General features: G+C 43.8%; 14 non-coding genes and 13 pseudogenes across 14 annotated transcripts; all 27 read left to right on the forward strand.

Annotated features, from left to right (window-relative positions):
• Positions 1 to 122: 122 nt before the first annotated feature.
• On the forward strand, positions 123 to 241 carry LOC138738074 (5S ribosomal RNA; annotated as a pseudogene).
• A 330-nt stretch (positions 242 to 571) lies between these two features.
• LOC138737990 (5S ribosomal RNA) lies at positions 572 to 690 on the forward strand. The gene has a single exon (XR_011341419.1). It is a non-coding gene; the product is annotated as a 5S ribosomal RNA (ribosomal RNA).
• A 642-nt stretch (positions 691 to 1,332) lies between these two features.
• On the forward strand, positions 1,333 to 1,451 carry LOC138738077 (5S ribosomal RNA; annotated as a pseudogene).
• Positions 1,452 to 1,781: 330 nt separating this feature from the next.
• On the forward strand, positions 1,782 to 1,900 carry LOC138737757 (5S ribosomal RNA). Its single transcript, XR_011341209.1, has one exon. It is a non-coding gene; the product is annotated as a 5S ribosomal RNA (ribosomal RNA).
• Positions 1,901 to 2,542: 642 nt separating this feature from the next.
• Positions 2,543 to 2,661, forward strand: LOC138738078 (5S ribosomal RNA; annotated as a pseudogene).
• Positions 2,662 to 2,991: 330 nt separating this feature from the next.
• On the forward strand, positions 2,992 to 3,110 carry LOC138738079 (5S ribosomal RNA; annotated as a pseudogene).
• A 330-nt stretch (positions 3,111 to 3,440) lies between these two features.
• LOC138737903 (5S ribosomal RNA) lies at positions 3,441 to 3,559 on the forward strand. Its single transcript, XR_011341332.1, has one exon. It is a non-coding gene; the product is annotated as a 5S ribosomal RNA (ribosomal RNA).
• A 642-nt stretch (positions 3,560 to 4,201) lies between these two features.
• LOC138738080 (5S ribosomal RNA) lies at positions 4,202 to 4,320 on the forward strand (annotated as a pseudogene).
• Positions 4,321 to 4,650: 330 nt separating this feature from the next.
• On the forward strand, positions 4,651 to 4,769 carry LOC138737761 (5S ribosomal RNA). Its single transcript, XR_011341213.1, has one exon. It is a non-coding gene; the product is annotated as a 5S ribosomal RNA (ribosomal RNA).
• A 642-nt stretch (positions 4,770 to 5,411) lies between these two features.
• Positions 5,412 to 5,530, forward strand: LOC138738081 (5S ribosomal RNA; annotated as a pseudogene).
• A 330-nt stretch (positions 5,531 to 5,860) lies between these two features.
• LOC138738030 (5S ribosomal RNA) lies at positions 5,861 to 5,978 on the forward strand. The gene has a single exon (XR_011341460.1). It is a non-coding gene; the product is annotated as a 5S ribosomal RNA (ribosomal RNA).
• Positions 5,979 to 6,623: 645 nt separating this feature from the next.
• LOC138737923 (5S ribosomal RNA) lies at positions 6,624 to 6,742 on the forward strand. The gene has a single exon (XR_011341352.1). It is a non-coding gene; the product is annotated as a 5S ribosomal RNA (ribosomal RNA).
• A 648-nt stretch (positions 6,743 to 7,390) lies between these two features.
• LOC138738186 (5S ribosomal RNA) lies at positions 7,391 to 7,509 on the forward strand (annotated as a pseudogene).
• A 341-nt stretch (positions 7,510 to 7,850) lies between these two features.
• Positions 7,851 to 7,969, forward strand: LOC138737763 (5S ribosomal RNA). Its single transcript, XR_011341215.1, has one exon. It is a non-coding gene; the product is annotated as a 5S ribosomal RNA (ribosomal RNA).
• Positions 7,970 to 8,614: 645 nt separating this feature from the next.
• Positions 8,615 to 8,733, forward strand: LOC138737924 (5S ribosomal RNA). The gene has a single exon (XR_011341353.1). It is a non-coding gene; the product is annotated as a 5S ribosomal RNA (ribosomal RNA).
• Positions 8,734 to 9,381: 648 nt separating this feature from the next.
• On the forward strand, positions 9,382 to 9,500 carry LOC138738187 (5S ribosomal RNA; annotated as a pseudogene).
• A 341-nt stretch (positions 9,501 to 9,841) lies between these two features.
• Positions 9,842 to 9,960, forward strand: LOC138738133 (5S ribosomal RNA). Its single transcript, XR_011341484.1, has one exon. It is a non-coding gene; the product is annotated as a 5S ribosomal RNA (ribosomal RNA).
• A 642-nt stretch (positions 9,961 to 10,602) lies between these two features.
• Positions 10,603 to 10,721, forward strand: LOC138738082 (5S ribosomal RNA; annotated as a pseudogene).
• Positions 10,722 to 11,051: 330 nt separating this feature from the next.
• LOC138738034 (5S ribosomal RNA) lies at positions 11,052 to 11,170 on the forward strand. Its single transcript, XR_011341463.1, has one exon. It is a non-coding gene; the product is annotated as a 5S ribosomal RNA (ribosomal RNA).
• Positions 11,171 to 11,812: 642 nt separating this feature from the next.
• Positions 11,813 to 11,931, forward strand: LOC138738083 (5S ribosomal RNA; annotated as a pseudogene).
• A 330-nt stretch (positions 11,932 to 12,261) lies between these two features.
• LOC138737769 (5S ribosomal RNA) lies at positions 12,262 to 12,380 on the forward strand. The gene has a single exon (XR_011341221.1). It is a non-coding gene; the product is annotated as a 5S ribosomal RNA (ribosomal RNA).
• A 642-nt stretch (positions 12,381 to 13,022) lies between these two features.
• LOC138738084 (5S ribosomal RNA) lies at positions 13,023 to 13,141 on the forward strand (annotated as a pseudogene).
• Positions 13,142 to 13,471: 330 nt separating this feature from the next.
• On the forward strand, positions 13,472 to 13,590 carry LOC138738085 (5S ribosomal RNA; annotated as a pseudogene).
• A 330-nt stretch (positions 13,591 to 13,920) lies between these two features.
• On the forward strand, positions 13,921 to 14,039 carry LOC138737762 (5S ribosomal RNA). Its single transcript, XR_011341214.1, has one exon. It is a non-coding gene; the product is annotated as a 5S ribosomal RNA (ribosomal RNA).
• Positions 14,040 to 14,681: 642 nt separating this feature from the next.
• LOC138738086 (5S ribosomal RNA) lies at positions 14,682 to 14,800 on the forward strand (annotated as a pseudogene).
• A 330-nt stretch (positions 14,801 to 15,130) lies between these two features.
• Positions 15,131 to 15,249, forward strand: LOC138737768 (5S ribosomal RNA). The gene has a single exon (XR_011341220.1). It is a non-coding gene; the product is annotated as a 5S ribosomal RNA (ribosomal RNA).
• Positions 15,250 to 15,894: 645 nt separating this feature from the next.
• LOC138737925 (5S ribosomal RNA) lies at positions 15,895 to 16,013 on the forward strand. Its single transcript, XR_011341354.1, has one exon. It is a non-coding gene; the product is annotated as a 5S ribosomal RNA (ribosomal RNA).
• Positions 16,014 to 16,077: the final 64 nt, after the last annotated feature.

Below are 16,077 nucleotides of genomic sequence, written 5' to 3' on the forward strand. Positions count from 1 at the left end.
TCTCTTCCTCTTGGATTGGATCTATTGAAATGTTTTGCTTGTCTTATTTGTCCTGCGTGTGCAGCGGCACATGTGTGTGTGCTGGTGAATTGGTTAAGTGTTGTCGGAAGTAGACACCTGCCGCCTACGGCCATACTAGCCTGAAAACGCCCGATCTCGTCTGATCTCGGAAGCTTACCAGGCTCAGGCCTGGTCAGTACTTGGATGGGAGAGCGCCTGGGAATACCATGTGCTGTAGGCTTTTGGCTTTCAGCACCCACCCATTTTTCTTTCTTTCGATTTATCTATCTGTCTCACTTTCTTTCTTTCTTTCTCTTCCTTTCATTCATTCTCTTTCTGTCTTTGTCATTCTTTCACTCATACTCACTCACTCACTGTCGCTCTGTCACTCACTTCTCTATCTCTCTCTGTCTCTCTCTCTCTCGGTCGCTCTCTGCCTCACTTCTCTTTCTCTTCCTCTTGGATTGGCTCTATTGAAATGTTTTGCTTGTCTTATTTGTCCTGCGTGTGCAGTGGCACATGTGTGTGTGCTGGTGAATTGGTTAAGTGTTGTCAGAAGCAGACATCTGCTGCGTACGGTCATACAAGCCTGAAAACGCCCGATCTCGTCTGATCTCGGAAGCTAAGCAGGCTCAGGCCTGGTCAGTACTTGGATGGGAGACCGCCTGGGAATACCAGGTGCCGTAGGCTTTTGCCTCTCACTACCAACCCATTTTTCTTCTATTCTGCTTCTCTCTCTCTCTCTTTCTCTATATCTTTTTTCTCTTTCTTTCTCTCTTCCTTTCATTCCATCATTCATTCTCCTTTAATTCTTCTCATTCTTTCACATTATGCCTCATTCTATTTCTCAACCTACTTTGATGCACTCTTGCTTTCTTTCTCTCACTCACTCTTTCTCTATTTTATATCTCTCATACTCTCTCTCTTTTCTTTCCAATCTCTGTCACTCTCACTCTTTCTTTCTTTTATTCCTTCATTAATTCTTTCCCTTTTAATCCTTCTAATTCTTTAAGTAATCCTGCATCATTCTATCTCTTGCTTTGATCTACTTTCACACCCTCTTACTTTCTTCTCTCACTCACTTTTTCTCTATTTTCTATCTGTCACACTATCTCTTTACTTTTATCTCTCTCACTCACTGTTGCTCTGTCTCTCTCTGTCTTTCACTCGCTCTCTCTCTCCCTCGGTCGCTCTCTGCCTCACTTCTCTTTCTCTTCCTCTTGGATTGGATCTATTGAAATGTTTTGCTTGTCTTATTTGTCCTGCGTGTGCAGCGGCACATGTGTGTGTGCTGGTGAATTGGTTAAGTGTTGTCAGAAGTAGACACCTGCCGCCTACGGCCATACTAGCCTGAAAACGCCCGATCTCGTCTGATCTCGGAAGCTTACCAGGCTCAGGCCTGGTCAGTACTTGGATGGGAGAGCGCCTGGGAATACCATGTGCTGTAGGCTATTGGCTTTCAGCACCCACCCATTTTTCTTTCTTTCGATTTATCTATCTGTCTCACTTTCTTTCTTTCTTTCTCTTCCTTTCATTCATTCTCTTTCTGTCTTTGTCATTCTTTCACTCATACTCACTCACTCACTGTCGCTCTGTCACTCACTTCTCTATCTCTCTCTGTCTCTCTCTCTCTCGGTCGCTCTCTGCCTCACTTCTCTTTCTCTTCCTCTTGGATTGGCTCTATTGAAATGTTTTGCTTGTCTTATTTGTCCTGCGTGTGCAGTGGCACATGTGTGTGTGCTGGTGAATTGGTTAAGTGTTGTCAGAAGCAGACACCTGCTGCCTACGGCCATACTAGCCTGAAAACGCCCGATCTCGTCTGATCTCGGAAGCTAAGCAGGCTCAGGCCTGGTCAGTACTTGGATGGGAGACCGCCTGGGAATACCAGGTGCCGTAGGCTTTTGCCTCTCACTACCAACCCATTTTTCTTCTATTCTGCTTCTCTCTCTCTCTCTTTCTCTATATCTTTTTTCTCTTTCTTTCTCTCTTCCTTTCATTCCATCATTCATTCTCCTTTAATTCTTCTCATTCTTTCACATTATGCCTCATTCTATTTCTCAACCTACTTTGATGCACTCTTGCTTTCTTTCTCTCACTCACTCTTTCTCTATTTTATATCTCTCATACTCTCTCTCTTTTCTTTCCAATCTCTGTCACTCTCACTCTTTCTTTCTTTTATTCCTTCATTAATTCTTTCCCTTTTAATCCTTCTAATTCTTTAAGTAATCCTGCATCATTCTATCTCTTGCTTTGATCTACTTTCACACCCTCTTACTTTCTTCTCTCACTCACTTTTTCTCTATTTTCTATCTGTCACACTATCTCTTTACTTTTATCTCTCTCACTCACTGTTGCTCTGTCTCTCTCTGTCTTTCACTCGCTCTCTCTCTCCCTCGGTCGCTCTCTGCCTCACTTCTCTTTCTCTTCCTCTTGGATTGGATCTATTGAAATGTTTTGCTTGTCTTATTTGTCCTGCGTGTGCAGCGGCACATGTGTGTGTGCTGGTGAATTGGTTAAGTGTTGTCGGAAGTAGACACCTGCCGCCTACGGCCATACTAGCCTGAAAACGCCCGATCTCGTCTGATCTCGGAAGCTTACCAGGCTCAGGCCTGGTCAGTACTTGGATGGGAGAGCGCCTGGGAATACCATGTGCTGTAGGCTTTTGGCTTTCAGCACCCACCCATTTTTCTTTCTTTCGATTTATCTATCTGTCTCACTTTCTTTCTTTCTTTCTCTTCCTTTCATTCATTCTCTTTCTGTCTTTGTCATTCTTTCACTCATACTCACTCACTCACTGTCGCTCTGTCACTCACTTCTCTATCTCTCTCTGTCTCTCTCTCTCTCGGTCGCTCTCTGCCTCACTTCTCTTTCTCTTCCTCTTGGATTGGCTCTATTGAAATGTTTTGCTTGTCTTATTTGTCCTGCGTGTGCAGCGGCACATGTGTGTGTGCTGGTGAATTGGTTAAGTGTTGTCAGAAGTAGACACCTGCCGCCTACGGCCATACTAGCCTGAAAACGCCCGATCTCGTCTGATCTCGGAAGCTTACCAGGCTCAGGCCTGGTCAGTACTTGGATGGGAGAGCGCCTGGGAATACCATGTGCTGTAGGCTTTTGGCTTTCAGCACCCACCCATTTTTCTTTCTTTCGATTTATCTATCTGTCTCACTTTCTTTCTTTCTTTCTCTTCCTTTCATTCATTCTCTTTCTGTCTTTGTCATTCTTTCACTCATACTCACTCACTCACTGTCGCTCTGTCACTCACTTCTCTATCTCTCTCTGTCTCTCTCTCTCTCGGTCGCTCTCTGCCTCACTTCTCTTTCTCTTCCTCTTGGATTGGCTCTATTGAAATGTTTTGCTTGTCTTATTTGTCCTGCGTGTGCAGTGGCACATGTGTGTGTGCTGGTGAATTGGTTAAGTGTTGTCAGAAGCAGACATCTGCCGCCTACGGCCATACTAGCCTGAAAACGCCCGATCTTGTCTGATCTCGGAAGCTAAGCAGGCTCAGGCCTGGTCAGTACTTGGATGGGAGACTGCCTGGGAATACCAGGTGCCGTAGGCTTTTGCCTCTCACTACCAACCCATTTTTCTTCTATTCTGCTTCTCTCTCTCTCTCTTTCTCTATATCTTTTTTCTCTTTCTTTCTCTCTTCCTTTCATTCCATCATTCATTCTCCTTTAATTCTTCTCATTCTTTCACATTATGCCTCATTCTATTTCTCAACCTACTTTGATGCACTCTTGCTTTCTTTCTCTCACTCACTCTTTCTCTATTTTATATCTCTCATACTCTCTCTCTTTTCTTTCCAATCTCTGTCACTCTCACTCTTTCTTTCTTTTATTCCTTCATTAATTCTTTCCCTTTTAATCCTTCTCATTCTTTAAGTAATCCTGCATCATTCTATCTCTTGCTTTGATCTACTTTCACACCCTCTTACTTTCTTCTCTCACTCACTTTTTCTCTATTTTCTATCTGTCACACTATCTCTTTACTTTTATCTCTCTCACTCACTGTTGCTCTGTCTCTCTCTGTCTTTCACTCGCTCTCTCTCTCCCTCGGTCGCTCTCTGCCTCACTTCTCTTTCTCTTCCTCTTGGATTGGATCTATTGAAATGTTTTGCTTGTCTTATTTGTCCTGCGTGTGCAGCGGCACATGTGTGTGTGCTGGTGAATTGGTTAAGTGTTGTTGGAAGTAGACACCTGCCGCCTACGGCCATACTAGCCTGAAAACGCCCGATCTCGTCTGATCTCGGAAGCTTACCAGGCTCAGGCCTGGTCAGTACTTGGATGGGAGAGCGCCTGGGAATACCATGTGCTGTAGGCTTTTGGCTTTCAGCACCCACCCATTTTTCTTTCTTTCGATTTATCTATCTGTCTCACTTTCTTTCTTTCTTTCTCTTCCTTTCATTCATTCTCTTTCTGTCTTTGTCATTCTTTCACTCATACTCACTCACTCACTGTCGCTCTGTCACTCACTTCTCTATCTCTCTCTGTCTCTCTCTCTCTCGGTCGCTCTCTGCCTCACTTCTCTTTCTCTTCCTCTTGGATTGGCTCTATTGAAATGTTTTGCTTGTCTTATTTGTCCTGCGTGTGCAGTGGCACATGTGTGTGTGCTGGTGAATTGGTTAAGTGTTGTCAGAAGCAGACAACTGCTGCCTACGGCCATACTAGCCTGAAAACGCCCGATCTCGTCTGATCTCGGAAGCTAAGCAGGCTCAGGCCTGGTCAGTACTTGGATGGGAGACTGCCTGGGAATACCAGGTGCCGTAGGCTTTTGCCTCTCACTACCAACCCATTTTTCTTCTATTCTGCTTCTCTCTCTCTCTCTTTCTCTATATCTTTTTTCTCTTTCTTTCTCTCTTCCTTTCATTCCATCATTCATTCTCCTTTAATTCTTCTCATTCTTTCACATTATGCCTCATTCTATTTCTCAACCTACTTTGATGCACTCTTGCTTTCTTTCTCTCACTCACTCTTTCTCTATTTTATATCTCTCATACTCTCTCTCTTTTCTTTCCAATCTCTGTCACTCTCACTCTTTCTTTCTTTTATTCCTTCATTAATTCTTTCCCTTTTAATCCTTCTCATTCTTTAAGTAATCCTGCATCATTCTATCTCTTGCTTTGATCTACTTTCACACCCTCTTACTTTCTTCTCTCACTCACTTTTTCTCTATTTTCTATCTGTCACACTATCTCTTTACTTTTATCTCTCTCACTCACTGTTGCTCTGTCTCTCTCTGTCTTTCACTCGCTCTCTCTCTCCCTCGGTCGCTCTCTGCCTCACTTCTCTTTCTCTTCCTCTTGGATTGGATCTATTGAAATGTTTTGCTTGTCTTATTTGTCCTGCGTGTGCAGCGGCACATGTGTGTGTGCTGGTGAATTGGTTAAGTGTTGTTGGAAGTAGACACCTGCCGCCTACGGCCATACTAGCCTGAAAACGCCCGATCTCGTCTGATCTCGGAAGCTTACCAGGCTCAGGCCTGGTCAGTACTTGGATGGGAGAGCGCCTGGGAATACCATGTGCTGTAGGCTTTTGGCTTTCAGCACCCACCCATTTTTCTTTCTTTCGATTTATCTATCTGTCTCACTTTCTTTCTTTCTTTCTCTTCCTTTCATTCATTCTCTTTCTGTCTTTGTCATTCTTTCACTCATACTCACTCACTCACTGTCGCTCTGTCACTCACTTCTCTATCTCTCTCTGTCTCTCTCTCTCTCGGTCGCTCTCTGCCTCACTTCTCTTTCTCTTCCTCTTGGATTGGCTCTGTTGAAATGTTTTGCTTGTCTTATTTGTCCTGCGTGTGCAGTGGCACATGTGTGTGTGCTGGTGAATTGGTTAAGTGTTGTCAGAAGCAGACAACTGCTGCCTACGGCCATACTAGCCTGAAAACGCCTGATCTCGTCTGATCTCGGAAGCTAAGCAGGCTCAGGCATGGTCAGTACTTGGATGGAGACCGCCTGGGAATACCAGGTGCCGTAGGCTTTTGCCTCTCAATACCAACCCATTTTTCTTCTATTCTGCTTCTCTCTCTCTCTCTTTCTCTATATCTTTTTTCTCTTTCTTTCTCTCTTCCTTTCATTCCATCATTCATTCTCCTTTAATTCTTCTCATTCTTTCACATTATGCCTCATTCTATTTCTCAACCTACTTTGATGCACTCTTGCTTTCTTTCTCTCACTCACTCTTTCTCTATTTTATATCTCTCATACTCTCTCTCTTTTCTTTCCAATCTCTGTCACTCTCACTCTTTCTTTCTTTTATTCCTTCATTAATTCTTTCCCTTTTAATCCTTCTCAATCTTTAAGTAATCCTGCATCATTCTATCTCTTGCTTTGATCTACTTTCACACTCTCTTACTTTCTTCTCTCACTCACTTTTTCTCTATTTTCTATCTGTCACACTCTCTCTTTACTTTTATCTCTCTCAATCACTGTTGCTCTGTCTCTCTCTGTTTTTCACTCACTCTCTCTCTCCCTCTGTCGCTCTCTGCTTCACTTCTCTCTCTCTAGGACTGTCTATATTGAAATGTTTTGCTTGTCTTATTTGTTGTATTGTTCCTGAGTGTGCAGTGGCATATGTGTGTGTGCCGGTGAGTTGGTTAAGGGGTGTCAGAAGCAGGCACCTGCCGCCTACGGCCATACTAGCCTGAAAACGCCCGATCTCGTCTGATCTCGGAAGCTAAGCACGCTCAGTCCTGGTCAGTACTTGGATGGGAGACCGCCTGGGAATACCAGGTGCCGTAGGCTTTTGCCTCTCACTACCAACCCATTTTTCTTCTATTCTGCTTCTCTCTCTCTCTCTTTCTCTATCTTTTTTCTCTTTCTTTCTCTCTTCCTTTCATTCCATCATTCATTCTCCTTTAATCCTTCTCATTCTTTCACATTATGCCTCATTCTATTTCTCAACCTACTTTGATGCACTCTTGCTTTCTTCTCTCACTCACTCTTTCTCTATTTTATATCTCTCATACTCTCTCTCTTTTCATTCCTCTCTCTGTCACTCTCACTCTTTCTTTCTTTTATTCCTTCATTAATACTTTCCCTTTTAATCCTTCTCATTCTTTAAGTAATCCTGCATCATTCTATCTCTTTCTTTAATCTACTTTCACACTCTCTTACTTTCTTGTCTCACTCACTTTTGCTCTATTTTCTATCTGTCACACTCTCTCTTTACTTTTCTCTCTCTCACTCACTGTTGCTCTGTCTCTCTCTGTCTTTCACTCGCTCTCTCTCTCCCTCGGTCGCTCTCTGCCTCACTTCTCTCTCTCCTCCTCTCGGATTGGCTCTATTGAAATATTTTGCTTGTCTTATTTGTTGTATTGTTCCTGAGTGTGCAGTGGCATATGTGTGTGTGCTGGTGAGTTGGTTAAGGGGTGTCAGAAGCAGGCACCTGCTGCCTACGGCCGTACTAGACTGAAAACGCCCGATCTCGTCTGATCTCGGAAGCTTACCAGGCTCAGGCCTGGTCGGTACTTGGATGGGAGAGCGCCTGGGAATACCAGGTGCCGTAGGCTTTTGGCTTTCAGCACCCACCCATTTTTCTTTCTTTCGATTTATCTATCTGTCTCACTTTCTTTCTTTCTTTCTCTTCCTTTCATTCATTCTCTTTCAGTCTTTGTCATTCTTTCACTCATACTCACTCACTCACTGTCGCTCTGTCACTCACTTCTCTATCTCTCTCTCTCTCTGTCTCTCTCTCTCGCTCCCTCGGTCGCTCTCTGCCTCACTTCTCTTTCTCTTCCTCTTGGATTGGCTCTATTGAAATGTTTTGCTTGTCTCATTTGTCCTGCGTGTGCAGCGGCCATGTGTGTGTGCTGGTGAATTGGTTAAGTGTTGTCAGAAGCAGACACCTGCCGCCTACGGCCATACTAGCCTGAAAACGCCCGATCTCGTCTGATCTCGGAAGCTAAGCAGGCTCAGGCCTGGTCAGTACTTAGATGGGAGACCGCCTGGGAATACCAGGTGCCGTAGGTTTTTGCCTCTCACTACCAACCCATTTTTCTTCTATTCTGCTTCTCTCTCTCTCTCTTTCTCTATATCTTTTTTCTCTTTCTTTCTCTCTTCCTTTCATTCCATCATTCATTCTCCTTTAATTCTTCTCATTCTTTCACATTATGCCTCATTCTATTTCTCAACCTACTTTGATGCACTCTTGCTTTCTTTCTCTCACTCACTCTTTCTCTATTTTATATCTCTCATACTCTCTCTCTTTTCTTTCCAATCTCTGTCACTCTCACTCTTTCTTTCTTTTATTCCTTCATTAATTCTTTCCCTTTTAATCCTTCTCAATCTTTAAGTAATCCTGCATCATTCTATCTCTTGCTTTGATCTACTTTCACACTCTCTTACTTTCTTGTCTCACTCACTTTTTCTCTATTTTCTATCTGTCACACTCTCTCTTTACTTTTATCTCTCTCAATCACTGTTGCTCTGTCTCTCTCTGTTTTTCACTCACTCTCTCTCTCCCTCTGTCGCTCTCTGCTTCACTTCTCTCTCTCTAGGACTGTCTATATTGAAATGTTTTGCTTGTCTTATTTGTTGTATTGTTCCTGAGTGTGCAGTGGCATATGTGTGTGTGCTGGTGAGTTGGTTAAGGGGTGTCAGAAGCAGGCACCTGCCGCCTACGGCCATACTAGCCTGAAAACGCCCGATCTCGTCTGATCTCGGAAGCTAAGCACGCTCAGTCCTGGTCAGTACTTGGATGGGAGACCGCCTGGGAATACCAGGTGCCGTAGGCTTTTGCCTCTCACTACCAACCCATTTTTCTTCTATTCTGCTTCTCTCTCTCTCTCTTTCTCTATCTTTTTTCTCTTTCTTTCTCTCTTCCTTTCATTCCATCATTCATTCTCCTTTAATCCTTCTCATTCTTTCACATTATGCCTCATTCTATTTCTCAACCTACTTTGATGCACTCTTGCTTTCTTCTCTCACTCACTCTTTCTCTATTTTATATCTCTCATACTCTCTCTCTTTTCTTTCCTCTCTCTGTCACTCTCACTCTTTCTTTCTTTTATTCCTTCATTAATACTTTCCCTTTTAATCCTTCTCATTCTTTAAGTAATCCTGCATCATTCTATCTCTTTCTTTAATCTACTTTCACACTCTCTTACTTTCTTGTCTCACTCACTTTTGCTCTATTTTCTATCTGTCACACTCTCTCTTTACTTTTCTCTCTCTCACTCACTGTTGCTCTGTCTCTCTCTGTCTTTCACTCGCTCTCTCTCTCCCTCGGTCGCTCTCTGCCTCACTTCTCTCTCTCCTCCTCTCGGATTGGCTCTATTGAAATATTTTGCTTGTCTTATTTGTTGTATTGTTCCTGAGTGTGCAGTGGCATATGTGTGTGTGCTGGTGAGTTGGTTAAGGGGTGTCAGAAGCAGGCACCTGCTGCCTACGGCCGTACTAGACTGAAAACGCCCGATCTCGTCTGATCTCGGAAGCTTACCAGGCTCAGGCCTGGTCGGTACTTGGATGGGAGAGCGCCTGGGAATACCAGGTGCCGTAGGCTTTTGGCTTTCAGCACCCACCCATTTTTCTTTCTTTCGATTTATCTATCTGTCTCACTTTCTTTCTTTCTTTCTCTTCCTTTCATTCATTCTCTTTCAGTCTTTGTCATTCTTTCACTCATACTCACTCACTCACTGTCGCTCTGTCACTCACTTCTCTATCTCTCTCTCTCTCTGTCTCTCTCTCTCGCTCCCTCGGTCGCTCTCTGCCTCACTTCTCTTTCTCTTCCTCTTGGATTGGCTCTATTGAAATGTTTTGCTTGTCTCATTTGTCCTGCGTGTGCAGCGGCCATGTGTGTGTGCTGGTGAATTGGTTAAGTGTTGTCAGAAGCAGACACCTGCCGCCTACGGCCATACTAGCCTGAAAACGCCCGATCTCGTCTGATCTCGGAAGCTAAGCAGGCTCAGGCCTGGTCAGTACTTAGATGGGAGACCGCCTGGGAATACCAGGTGCCGTAGGCTTTTGCCTCTCACTACCAACCCATTTTTCTTCTATTCTGCTTCTCTCTCTCTCTCTTTCTCTATATCTTTTTTCTCTTTCTTTCTCTCTTCCTTTCATTCCATCATTCATTCTCCTTTAATTCTTCTCATTCTTTCACATTATGCCTCATTCTATTTCTCAACCTACTTTGATGCACTCTTGCTTTCTTTCTCTCACTCACTCTTTCTCTATTTTATATCTCTCATACTCTCTCTCTTTTCTTTCCAATCTCTGTCACTCTCACTCTTTCTTTCTTTTATTCCTTCATTAATTCTTTCCCTTTTAATCCTTCTCAATCTTTAAGTAATCCTGCATCATTCTATCTCTTGCTTTGATCTACTTTCACACTCTCTTACTTTCTTGTCTCACTCACTTTTTCTCTATTATCTATCTGTCACACTCTCTCTTTACTTTTATCTCTCTCACTCACTGTTGCTCTGTCTCTCTCTGTCTTTCACTCGCTCTCTCTCTCCCTCGGTCGCTCTCTGCCTCACTTCTCTTTCTCTTCCTCTTGGATTGGATCTATTGAAATGTTTTGCTTGTCTTATTTGTCCTGCGTGTGCAGCGGCACATGTGTGTGTGCTGGTGAATTGGTTAAGTGTTGTCGGAAGTAGACACCTGCCGCCTACGGCCATACTAGCCTGAAAACGCCCGATCTCGTCTGATCTCGGAAGCTTACCAGGCTCAGGCCTGGTCAGTACTTGGATGGGAGAGCGCCTGGGAATACCATGTGCTGTAGGCTTTTGGCTTTCAGCACCCACCCATTTTTCTTTCTTTCGATTTATCTATCTGTCTCACTTTCTTTCATTCTTTCTCTTCCTTTCATTCATTCTCTTTCTGTCTTTGTCATTCTTTCACTCATACTCACTCACTCACTGTCGCTCTGTCACTCACTTCTCTATCTCTCTCTGTCTCTCTCTCTCTCGGTCGCTCTCTGCCTCACTTCTCTTTCTCTTCCTCTTGGATTGGCTCTATTGAAATGTTTTGCTTGTCTTATTTGTCCTGCGTGTGCAGTGGCACATGTGTGTGTGCTGGTGAATTGGTTAAGTGTTGTCAGAAGCAGACATCTGCTGCCTACGGTCATACAAGCCTGAAAACGCCCAATCTCGTCTGATCTCGGAAGCTAAGCAGGCTCAGGCCTGGTCAGTACTTGGATGAGAGACCGCCTGGGAATACCAGGTGCCGTAGGCTTTTGCCTCTCACTACCAACCCATTTTTCTTCTATTCTGCTTCTCTCTCTCTCTCTTTCTCTATATCTTTTTTCTCTTTCTTTCTCTCTTCCTTTCATTCCATCATTCATTCTCCTTTAATTCTTCTCATTCTTTCACATTATGCCTCATTCTATTTCTCAACCTACTTTGATGCACTCTTGCTTTCTTTCTCTCACTCACTCTTTCTCTATTTTATATCTCTCATACTCTCTCTCTTTTCTTTCCAATCTCTGTCACTCTCACTCTTTCTTTCTTTTATTCCTTCATTAATTCTTTCCCTTTTAATCCTTCTCATTCTTTAAGTAATCCTGCATCATTCTATCTCTTGCTTTGATCTACTTTCACACCCTCTTACTTTCTTCTCTCACTCACTTTTTCTCTATTTTCTATCTGTCACACTATCTCTTTACTTTTATCTCTCTCACTCACTGTTGCTCTGTCTCTCTCTGTCTTTCACTCGCTCTCTCTCTCCCTCGGTCGCTCTCTGCCTCACTTCTCTTTCTCTTCCTCTTGGATTGGATCTATTGAAATGTTTTGCTTGTCTTATTTGTCCTGCGTGTGCAGCGGCACATGTGTGTGTGCTGGTGAATTGGTTAAGTGTTGTCAGAAGTAGACACCTGCCGCCTACGGCCATACTAGCCTGAAAACGCCCGATCTCGTCTGATCTCGGAAGCTTACCAGGCTCAGGCCTGGTCAGTACTTGGATGGGAGAGCGCCTGGGAATACCATGTGCTGTAGGCTATTGGCTTTCAGCACCCACCCATTTTTCTTTCTTTCGATTTATCTATCTGTCTCACTTTCTTTCTTTCTTTCTCTTCCTTTCATTCATTCTCTTTCTGTCTTTGTCATTCTTTCACTCATACTCACTCACTCACTGTCGCTCTGTCACTCACTTCTCTATCTCTCTCTGTCTCTCTCTCTCTCGGTCGCTCTCTGCCTCACTTCTCTTTCTCTTCCTCTTGGATTGGCTCTATTGAAATGTTTTGCTTGTCTTATTTGTCCTGCGTGTGCAGTGGCACATGTGTGTGTGCTGGTGAATTGGTTAAGTGTTGTCAGAAGCAGACACCTGCTGCCTACGGCCATACTAGCCTGAAAACGCCCGATCTCGTCTGATCTCGGAAGCTAAGCAGGCTCAGGCCTGGTCAGTACTTGGATGGGAGACCGCCTGGGAATACCAGGTGCCGTCGGCTTTTGCCTCTCACTACCAACCCATTTTTCTTCTATTCTGCTTCTCTCTCTCTCTCTTTCTCTATATCTTTTTTCTCTTTCTTTCTCTCTTCCTTTCATTCCATCATTCATTCTCCTTTAATTCTTCTCATTCTTTCACATTATGCCTCATTCTATTTCTCAACCTACTTTGATGCACTCTTGCTTTCTTTCTCTCACTCACTCTTTCTCTATTTTATATCTCTCATACTCTCTCTCTTTTCTTTCCAATCTCTGTCACTCTCACTCTTTCTTTCTTTTATTCCTTCATTAATTCTTTCCCTTTTAATCCTTCTAATTCTTTAAGTAATCCTGCATCATTCTATCTCTTGCTTTGATCTACTTTCACACCCTCTTACTTTCTTCTCTCACTCACTTTTTCTCTATTTTCTATCTGTCACACTATCTCTTTACTTTTATCTCTCTCACTCACTGTTGCTCTGTCTCTCTCTGTCTTTCACTCGCTCTCTCTCTCCCTCGGTCGCTCTCTGCCTCACTTCTCTTTCTCTTCCTCTTGGATTGGATCTATTGAAATGTTTTGCTTGTCTTATTTGTCCTGCGTGTGCAGCGGCACATGTGTGTGTGCTGGTGAATTGGTTAAGTGTTGTCGGAAGTAGACACCTGCCGCCTACGGCCATACTAGCCTGAAAACGCCCGATCTCGTCTGATCTCGGAAGCTTACCAGGCTCAGGCCTGGTCAGTACTTGGATGGGAGAGCGCCTGGGAATACCATGTGCTGTAGGCTTTTGGCTTTCAGCACCCACCCATTTTTCTTTCTTTCGATTTATCTATCTGTCTCACTTTCTTTCTTTCTTTCTCTTCCTTTCATTCATTCTCTTTCTGTCTTTGTCATTCTTTCACTCATACTCACTCACTCACTGTCGCTCTGTCACTCACTTCTCTATCTCTCTCTGTCTCTCTCTCTCTCGGTCGCTCTCTGCCTCACTTCTCTTTCTCTTCCTCTTGGATTGGCTCTATTGAAATGTTTTGCTTGTCTTATTTGTCCTGCGTGTGCAGCGGCACATGTGTGTGTGCTGGTGAATTGGTTAAGTGTTGTCAGAAGTAGACACCTGCCGCCTACGGCCATACTAGCCTGAAAACGCCCGATCTCGTCTGATCTCGGAAGCTTACCAGGCTCAGGCCTGGTCAGTACTTGGATGGGAGAGCGCCTGGGAATACCATGTGCTGTAGGCTTTTGGCTTTCAGCACCCACCCATTTTTCTTTCTTTCGATTTATCTATCTGTCTCACTTTCTTTCTTTCTTTCTCTTCCTTTCATTCATTCTCTTTCTGTCTTTGTCATTCTTTCACTCATACTCACTCACTCACTGTCGCTCTGTCACTCACTTCTCTATCTCTCTCTGTCTCTCTCTCTCTCGGTCGCTCTCTGCCTCACTTCTCTTTCTCTTCCTCTTGGATTGGCTCTATTGAAATGTTTTGCTTGTCTTATTTGTCCTGCGTGTGCAGTGGCACATGTGTGTGTGCTGGTGAATTGGTTAAGTGTTGTCAGAAGCAGACATCTGCCGCCTACGGCCATACTAGCCTGAAAACGCCCGATCTCGTCTGATCTCGGAAGCTAAGCAGGCTCAGGCCTGGTCAGTACTTGGATGGGAGACTGCCTGGGAATACCAGGTGCCGTAGGCTTTTGCCTCTCACTACCAACCCATTTTTCTTCTATTCTGCTTCTCTCTCTCTCTCTTTCTCTATATCTTTTTTCTCTTTCTTTCTCTCTTCCTTTCATTCCATCATTCATTCTCCTTTAATTCTTCTCATTCTTTCACATTATGCCTCATTCTATTTCTCAACCTACTTTGATGCACTCTTGCTTTCTTTCTCTCACTCACTCTTTCTCTATTTTATATCTCTCATACTCTCTCTCTTTTCTTTCCAATCTCTGTCACTCTCACTCTTTCTTTCTTTTATTCCTTCATTAATTCTTTCCCTTTTAATCCTTCTCATTCTTTAAGTAATCCTGCATCATTCTATCTCTTGCTTTGATCTACTTTCACACCCTCTTACTTTCTTCTCTCACTCACTTTTTCTCTATTTTCTATCTGTCACACTATCTCTTTACTTTTATCTCTCTCACTCACTGTTGCTCTGTCTCTCTCTGTCTTTCACTCGCTCTCTCTCTCCCTCGGTCGCTCTCTGCCTCACTTCTCTTTCTCTTCCTCTTGGATTGGATCTATTGAAATGTTTTGCTTGTCTTATTTGTCCTGCGTGTGCAGCGGCACATGTGTGTGTGCTGGTGAATTGGTTAAGTGTTGTTGGAAGTAGACACCTGCCGCCTACGGCCATACTAGCCTGAAAACGCCCGATCTCGTCTGATCTCGGAAGCTTACCAGGCTCAGGCCTGGTCAGTACTTGGATGGGAGAGCGCCTGGGAATACCATGTGCTGTAGGCTTTTGGCTTTCAGCACCCACCCATTTTTCTTTCTTTCGATTTATCTATCTGTCTCACTTTCTTTCTTTCTTTCTCTTCCTTTCATTCATTCTCTTTCTGTCTTTGTCATTCTTTCACTCATACTCACTCACTCACTGTCGCTCTGTCACTCACTTCTCTATCTCTCTCTGTCTCTCTCTCTCTCGGTCGCTCTCTGCCTCACTTCTCTTTCTCTTCCTCTTGGATTGGCTCTATTGAAATGTTTTGCTTGTCTTATTTGTCCTGCGTGTGCAGTGGCACATGTGTGTGTGCTGGTGAATTGGTTAAGTGTTGTCAGAAGCAGACAACTGCCGCCTACGGCCATACTAGCCTGAAAACGCCCGATCTCGTCTGATCTCGGAAGCTAAGCAGGCTCAGGCCTGGTCAGTACTTGGATGGGAGACCGCCTGGGAATACCAGGTGCCGTAGGCTTTTGCCTCTCACTACCAACCCATTTTTCTTCTATTCTGCTTCTCTCTCTCTCTCTTTCTCTATATCTTTTTTCTCTTTCTTTCTCTCTTCCTTTCATTCCATCATTCATTCTCCTTTAATTCTTCTCATTCTTTCACATTATGCCTCATTCTATTTCTCAACCTACTTTGATGCACTCTTGCTTTCTTTCTCTCACTCACTCTTTCTCTATTTTATATCTCTCATACTCTCTCTCTTTTCTTTCCTCTCTCTGTCACTCTCACTCTTTCTTTCTTTTATTCCTTCATTAATTCTTTCCCTTTTAATCCTTCTCAATCTTTAAGTAATCCTGCATCATTCTATCTCTTGCTTTGATCTACTTTCACACTCTCTTACTTTCTTGTCTCACTCACTTTTTCTCTATTTTCTATCTGTCACACTCTCTCTTTACTTTTATCTCTCTCAATCACTGTTGCTCTGTCTCTCTCTGTTTTTCACTCACTCTCTCTCTCCCTCTGTCGCTCTCTGCTTCACTTCTCTCTCTCTAGGACTGTCTATATTGAAATGTTTTGCTTGTCTTATTTGTTGTATTGTTCCTGAGTGTGCAGTGGCATATGTGTGTGTGCTGGTGAGTTGGTTAAGGGGTGTCAGAAGCAGGCACCTGCCGCCTACGGCCATACTAGCCTGAAAACGCCCGATCTCGTCTGATCTCGGAAGCTAAGCACGCTCAGTCCTGGTCAGTACTTGGATGGGAGACCGCCTGGGAATACCAGGTGCCGTAGGCTTTTGCCTCTCACTACCAACCCATTTTTCTTCTATTCTGCTTCTCTCTCTCTCTCTTTCTCTATC

Source organism: Narcine bancroftii, chromosome 6 (assembly GCF_036971445.1).
Source record: "Narcine bancroftii isolate sNarBan1 chromosome 6, sNarBan1.hap1, whole genome shotgun sequence".
Taxonomy (NCBI): Eukaryota; Metazoa; Chordata; class Chondrichthyes; order Torpediniformes; family Narcinidae; genus Narcine; species Narcine bancroftii.